A 7,686-nucleotide genomic window follows, 5' to 3' on the forward strand; every position below is an offset into this window, starting at 1 on the left:
GCTCCTGTTGTTCGGTCCCAGCTCCTGCCAGCCTAGCAGTTCGAAAGCATGTCATGCAAGTAGATAAATAGGTACCACTCCGACGGAAAGGTAAACGGCGTTTCCGTGCGCTGCTCTGGTTCGCCAGAAGCGGCTTAGTCATGCTGGCCACATGACCCAGAAGCTATCTGTGGACAAAACGCTGGCTCCTCAGCCTATAGAGCGAGATGAGCACTGCAACCCCAGCGTCGGCTGTGACTGGACCTAACAGTCAGGGGTCCATTTACCCTTTACCTTTTACACCCATGAGCAGGCAAAAGCCTGCCCACTCTCACCAATGATCCAAACTTCACAGGGGTATTGCTAGGGTGGTGATATTTTCCTCTCTCAGAACAGAGGTGGAGGGTAGGGGCGGTGCTTGCAAATCACATCAAATGCAGCAGAAAAGGTAAACATTATGGACCTTTTCTGTGTTTAAAAATCAAATTTCAAAGGCACCCTGCACAACTGCCCCCCTCCCCTCAGAGGTTGTGGGATTTCATCTCCCATTAGCTTCAGTATAGGATAATACTTGGGTCTCCAGCTGTTTTTGGACTACAGTTCCCATCATCCCTGACCAACTGGTCCTTCTATCTAGAGATGGTGGGAGTTGTAGTCAAAAAACGGCTGGAGACCCAAGTTTGGGAAACTCTGGAAAAATAGAATTGTAGAGTTGGAAGAAACCACAAGAGCAACCACCTGCAATGCAGGAATCTTTTGCCCAGTGTGGGGCTCAAACCCATGACCTGAGATTTAAGAGTCTCATGATCTACCAACTGAACTACCCCAGCCATTGGTCAGAGATGATGGGAGCTATAGTTCAGAAATCTCTGGAGGACCACAGGTCAACCACCACTGGATTAGAGCATCAGAGTCGCATCACAGTAGGAGTGGGTAGAGCTACATTCAAAACCCTACTCACAGGGCTCCTTGGGCCAGGCAGGTAATTTGGGTCAGGTGTTCTCTCTCTCAACCTCCATCACAGGGTTGTTGTGATGATAAAATAGGGGGGACAGTAAATGTAAGCTAGGGAATCTGTGACCCTCCAGGTGTTGCTGGATTTCAGCTACCAGCATCCTTGACCATTGGCCATGCTGGCCAGGCCTGATGGGATTGGGAGACCAACAAGATCTAGAAGGAACCAGATTGGAGAAAGCTGCTTTATGGCACAATAATGTTATGCCTTGCTACTTATGTTCCCCCCACGGTTTGTGGATGTGCGAATGGGATATACGAAAGCTTACGCTTGTGTTTGAAATTCTGACTTTAATTATAGTACAATGTGGCTGTGATACGGGAAAGAGCTGCATCTATTTAACGATGCCCTAATATTTTCCATGAAGGGACGTGGGTGACGAAATTAAAAAAGAAGATAAGACACTATTCCAATACTCGACAGCAGCGGCCAGAATACTAATTGCACAAAATTGGAAAAGTTCAAATACCCCAACAGTCAGAGATTGGCAAACAAAATTATTTGAATATGTTGAACTAGCAAAAATGACGCAAAAAATTAGAAACCAAAAAAATACAAAGTTTATTAGCGATTGGAATAAATTTATGGTATATATTGAAGGAAACTATAGAAATTTAAAACTACAGCAGGTTTGATATAAACCTTACGATGCACAAACCATTAATAATTATTAGCTGCAGAAAAAAGAAAGAATTTTTATCAAGAAGCCCGAAATCGGGAGGGAAGGAGGTCAATAGGTGTGTAGAGGAAAGATCTAAATATCTAAAGATATAAAGATTCAAGGAATAAGACAAAGAACTGTAACGGAAATTGATGTTATTTTTGTGTTATGTATGGATATTCTTTCTTTTTTTTCTGAAACGGTTGTTTTGTTTTGTTTTTTGGTTTTTTTTTGTTATTTAAGTGAAACTCAATAAAAAGAAATTTAAAAAGTAGAAGAAGAAGGGACGTGGGTGGCGCTGTGGGTTAAACCACAGAGCCTAGGACTTGCCGATCAGAAGGTCGGCAGTTCAAATCCCCGCGACGGGGTGAGCTCTCGTTGCTCAGTCCCTGCTCCTGCCAATCTAGCAGTTCGAAAGCACAAAAAAGTGCAAGTAGATAAATAGGTACCGCTCCGGTGGGAAGGTAAACGGCATTTCCGTGTGCTGCTCTGGTTTGCCAGAAGCGGCTTAGTCATGCTGGCCACATGACCCGGAAGCTGTATGCCGGCTCCCTCGGCCAATAAAGCGAGATGAGTGCCGCAACCCCAGAGTCGGTCATGACTGGACCTAATGTTCAGAGGTCCCTTTACCTTTACCTTTAATATTTTCCAACTTTGTGAAGTCTGCCTGCTGAAATTAGGAACAGAATGCAGTGCTTACAAGCCAGATACACTGTTAACACATTTGAATTTTTGCAGCTCCCCATTTCAGGCAGATTCAATATAGCGGGGGGTGGGGGGGAGTTTGCATGCACATTTTCTGTGACATAAAGTGCCCACAAGAGCAATGAAGCACTGTATGCTAGGATTGTTTCCTTGTTTTATTTTATTTTATTATTTACATGTGGTTTGTTTGCTTTTTCCCATTCTTCTCTACATCCTTTCGCCTACATGGATCTATTCTTTCACTGTTTGCTGAAATGAAGACCTCCCTTGTCATTTCTCCTGCTCTCTCCATCCTCATCATTCTCCCCTCATTACATTCCTTGGCTCGTTGGTTCAGAAGAACGAGGATGAAGCAGCTTCAGGTGGTACAATTCCTTCGGTGAGCCAAAAGCTCTTTGTGGTTTGACTCAGCAAGACATAGTCCCGATGAACCGTGTCGGAGCCAGCATAGATAAAGCCCTTCATATTTCATGCAAGGTCCCCTATAGTACCTCACTAATAGACAACCTTATTATTGTCTTTCACCATGGGCAGAATCCATCAAAACTTAGTCACAATGACTAATAGCTCAGCTGTTCTACAGTTCAAGCCAGGACATGGCCAGAGCAGTTAAACATCCCTGGAAAGGACTGGAACCCAGGTGCTTCAGTGAGTGACTAGGGGATGAATAGCCTGTGTCAGCATGGTGGGGATAACAGAGGACAAAGATTTCTCCCTTTGTGATTTTGTGATTGAGTAATATTAACCCTCGGTGGGAGTTTGTCTAAACCTGTGAAGGTTAAACAGTGGCATAGCGTGGGGGGTGCAGGGGGGCCAGCCGCACCGGGCGCAACATTTGGGGGGGGGGTGCGCTTGCACTCGCAGCTCTCTGCCCCTACCTGGCTCACTCACTCTCTCTCACTGCAGTGCTGGCTGTGCGAATCCGATCCAAGCTGCCTGCAGTGCTGGCTGTGCGAATCCGATCCAAGCTGCCCGTTTCGCTGCCCACTGTGGAGGGGGAGGGTGCCAGGCGTGCGTTGCGTTGCGTTGCAGTGCGGTGCGGTGCGGTGCAGTGCGGTGCGGAGCGGAGAGAGCGCGAGGGAGGGACTATCTGGGGGAGGGACAGTGCAGCGGCTGCCCAGCGCAGCGCTGAGTGCGGGAGAGAACCACACCCGACCAGCCAAAGCAGCAGCAAGAAGAAGCTGGCAGTGGCAGCAGGTTAGGGGTTAGGGGCGCAAATTACTTGCCTTGCCCCGGGTTAGGGGGCGCAAATTACCTGCCTTGCCCCGGGTGCTGACAACCCACGCTACGCCACTGAGGTTAAAGAGCTATAGAGGGATAGGAACATGCATGCAGGCCCCCTACCATGTCTCCAAGTGCTGTGGCTACTCTCAGACCTTCACACGCTGAACACAAATATTTGTTTGAATATACAGTGGTACCTCTGGTTACGAACTTAATTCATTCCAGAGGTCCGTTCTTAAGGCGAAACCGTTCTTATCTTGAGGCGTGCTTTCGCTAATGGGGCTTCCCACTGTGCACAAGCCTCCATGATACAATTTCTGGTCGCATCCTGGGGCAAAGTTCGCAACCGGGAGCAGCTACTTCTGGGTTAGCGGAGCTTGTAACCAGAAGCATTCGTAACCAGAGGTACCACTGTACTTAGAATCCCCTGGGGAATTGGGGACCTTGCCTTATCAAGCTTCCCAAAAGGACAGGGGTGTCTATGTGTCTAAAGCACATAGAAGTCCAAGGCGGTTTAGTCATGCTGGCCACATGACCTGGAAAACTGTCTGTGGACAAACGCCGGCTCCCTCGGCCTGAAAACGAGATGAGACCGCAACCCCATAGTTGCCTTTGACTGTGTGCTGGTCCGGGGGGGGGGGAAGGTTACCGTGGGGCGAGGTCCAGGACCTGAGTTGAGGGTCGGCAGACAGTCCTCCTCGGGCGAAGCGGGGTCCACAGAGGGAAGCCGGACAAGGACCGGAACTCTGGGGGAAACAGGACTGGATGCTGGCCGAAACAGCTCATCAATGACGTTGCTCCCGCAACTTGGGATCGGGCTGACTGGCCTTTATCTTCTCTGAGGCCAGGGGCGGTCGCGGCCCCCAGGAGACCCACCTCTCCTGGCCTTAAGGCGAGCACTCCTCCTGGGAGAAACCAGTTCCCTTCGCCTCTCTGCCCTGAGCCTCTGCAGTTACTGGACCCAGGGGGAGACTCACCTGTAGGCACTGAGTCCTCAACCACCTCCAGAGCCAGAGTGGATTCACCTGGTGCCTGCTCCTGAGGACCCGGCACAGGTGCAGGCGCTTCAGAATCAAGGCCCTGCCCCAGTTCAGCCAGCCCTGGAGGCAGGGACTCCTGTGCAGGCTGGGATTCCTCCGGTTCAGCCTCTGAATCGGATTCCCAGGCCATCACAGACTGGACTTAAACATCCAGGGGTCCTTTACCTTTACCTTTACTTTTACCTAGAAGTCCCCTTCAAACCTTTGTATCCACTGTGCAAAGGTCTGAGGGGAGCCAGCACACAGCAGGATATTGCTGGCAGGGCCAGCCTATGTGCCTCTGCCATTCCACACACTTCTAATCCCTGCGAGTTCATGCAAATGCACAAAGAGGACGAGAGACTTTATTAACATCAATTTCTGTGCTCCTATTACACATGAAACCAACTTTAATGACACCCATCTCTATTCTGCCTTGCTCAGACCACACCTGCAATACTGTGTCCAGTTGTGATGGCCTGGGATTCGGACTCGGATGCTGAACCTGAGGGATCCCAGCCTGCACAGGATTCCCTGCCGGGGCTGGGGCATGAGCCTGAAGGGTCCTCACCTGTGCTGGATCCTCAGGTGCAGGCATCAGCTGAGTCTGCTCTGGCTCTTGAGGTGATGGAGGACCCATTGCTTGCAGGTGCTCCACTCTCAGCCCCATCAGAGGAAGCTGAGGTTGCCTCTGGGTCCGGTAACCCTCCAGCCTCTCCTGAGCTACAGAGGCTCAGGCCAGAGAGGCAGAGGGAACTAAGTTCCCGCAGGAGGAGTGCTTGCCTCCAGGCAAGGAGAGGCAAGTCACCAGAGGATCGGAGCCGCCCTATGCCTCGGGGCAGATAAAAGCCGGTCCCAAGCCCCAGTCCCAAGTTGTGGGAGCAACATTGTTGGTTGCTAGTTCCTGCCTGAACCCTGTCCTGCTTTTCTGCCAGAGTTCCTGACTTCACCTGACTCCCTGCCCTGCACCCAGCTTCAGCTGCTATGGACTGCCTCCACATTGCACCTTTCACCACAGACCGGACTTGGACCTCACCTCTCGAGTAACCTATGGGACCAGCACACCAGTTCTGGGCACCACAATTTAAGAAGGATATTGACAAGCTGGAATGTGTGCAGAGGAGGGCAACCAAGATGATAGAGGGTCTGGAAACAAAGCCTTATGGGGAACGGTTGGAGGAGCTGGGTATGTTTAGCCTAGAAAAGAGGAGATATAATATCTCAAGGGCTGTTACTGTCAGGAGTCCAGCCCTCGGCTTGATAACACAGTGAGCGCAGTTAATTAAAAAGGATGATTTATAGTCAAAACAAACAGATCACTCCGGACGGCATTAACACAGCCTCTGCCATCATGAATCAAGATGACCCTTCTAAGGGTCCCTTCCGTTTTCTAAAACAGAAAGTGAACTTATGAAGCTTACATCTTTTTTGCTTCCCGTCCAGCAAGCCCCCCATACACTGGCTCCAGGGAGAGACTGGATCAGTTCCAACCTCTTCCAAGGCTGGCTCGCCCTCCACCATTCTCTTATCAACTGGCATTCCTAAGGGCAGGGGAGTTGGCACTAGGGTATCCTCATCTTGTCTGGCAGTTAACCCTCTCTCTTCCTGTCTACTTCCTTCACTGGGAGCTGGCTGGGCTGGCTGATTCGTCACAGTTACATGGAAGAGGGAACAAGTTTGTTTTCTCCTGCTCTGGTGGGTAGAACCAAACCAATGGCTTCAAGTTACAAGAAAAGAGATTCCGACTAAACATCAGGAAGAACTTTCTGACAGTAAGAGCTGCTGGACAGCGGAAAAGGCTCCCTCGGGAATTTGTGGACTGTCCTTCCTGGGAGGTTTTAAAGCAGAGGCTGGATGACCATATGCCATGGATGCTTCAGTTGAGATTCCTGCATTGCAGTGGGTTGAACTAGAGTCCCTTCCAGCGCTACAATTCTATTGCATGTGTTCTTGAAAGGCTATTGGCTGTCTCATAGGTAGTGCTCTGTGACCTGTCACCCTACTGTTTATGCCCATCTATTCTATTGTCATGGAGATATTTGGTGGTTCATAGTCCTTGGAACTTTAAATTGATGTGATGGCTCTGAGTGGCTCCCACTGTCCCTATGCAGAGGTATCTTGCCCATAGAGGCAAGTGGCGCAGGGCGCCAGGGTGCCAAGTTCTGGAGGGCGCCAGGGAAGGGGTGGAGGCTGGACGCGGCGACTCCCAGCATCAGCTCGCCGCCATCACCCGCCTCGCTGAAGCAGCGCTGTGCCTGGAACCGCCACCTCTTCCCTGCCGGAGGAGCCGCCCTCCAGCCGCTGTCTCCCTCCTGCAGACCTGCAAAGCTGCTGGAAGTGCCATAAAATGGTCAGCAACTTTGGGAAATGGGGGGGGCAAAGGGATCTTTGTACCATGGCGCTGGATATACCGTATTTTTTGCTCTATAGGACTCACTTTTTCCCTCCTAAAAAGTAAGGGGAAATGTGTGTGTGTCTTATGGAGTGAATGCAGGCTGCGCAGCTATCCCAGAAGCCAGAACAGCAAGAAGGGATTGCTGCTTTCACTGCGCAGCGATCCCTCTTGCTGTTCTGGCTTCTGAGATTCAGAATATTTTTTTTTCTTGTTTTCCTCCTCCAAAAGCTAGGTGGTCTTGTGGTCTGGTGCGTCTTATAGAGCGAAAACTACAGTACTTAAGACGGCCCTGTCCCTATGATCTCCTTATTCCTGATGTTTACTCCTGCCTCTTGTGCTGCTGCCAGATCCCGATTGAAACCTCCCGCCTGTGAATAGGAAAGACCAGCAGAGTCTCTAGGACTTAGGGAGTTCTTATGAAACCATGCCCTCTAACAAGGCACACATCTCTCTCTCTTTCAACCAGGGTCTGAGCCACCAGCTCACTTTTATGTCTGGAGCTAATCAGAAGACAGGCTGCATTCTCCATTATACTCCATAAGCATTTATTTCAACCAATACGCCGAGATATAAATTCCCTGGATTAATTTTTAAAGCAGTGTTTTAATCTCCTTTGAAAAATATATGCATGCATTATTTAGCATGCTGCAATGGGAAGGGTTTGTCAGGTGCAAAGCGCCATAGATTA

The 7,686-nt window shown here is 49.9% G+C and overlaps 1 long non-coding RNA gene across 1 annotated transcript; it reads right to left on the reverse strand.

Annotated features, from left to right (window-relative positions):
- Positions 1 to 2,538: 2,538 nt before the first annotated feature.
- LOC309337629 lies at positions 2,539 to 6,487 on the reverse strand. The gene is made up of 3 exons (XR_014154457.1): positions 5,175 to 6,487; positions 4,802 to 4,929; positions 2,539 to 2,639 (listed from the first exon to the last, which is right to left on the reverse strand). It is a non-coding gene; the product is annotated as an uncharacterized lncRNA (long non-coding RNA).
- Positions 6,488 to 7,686: the final 1,199 nt, after the last annotated feature.

The sequence above is a fragment of the Podarcis erhardii genome (assembly GCF_964252035.2).
Source record: "Podarcis erhardii genome assembly, chromosome: 3".
Lineage (NCBI taxonomy): Eukaryota > Metazoa > Chordata > Lepidosauria > Squamata > Lacertidae > Podarcis > Podarcis erhardii.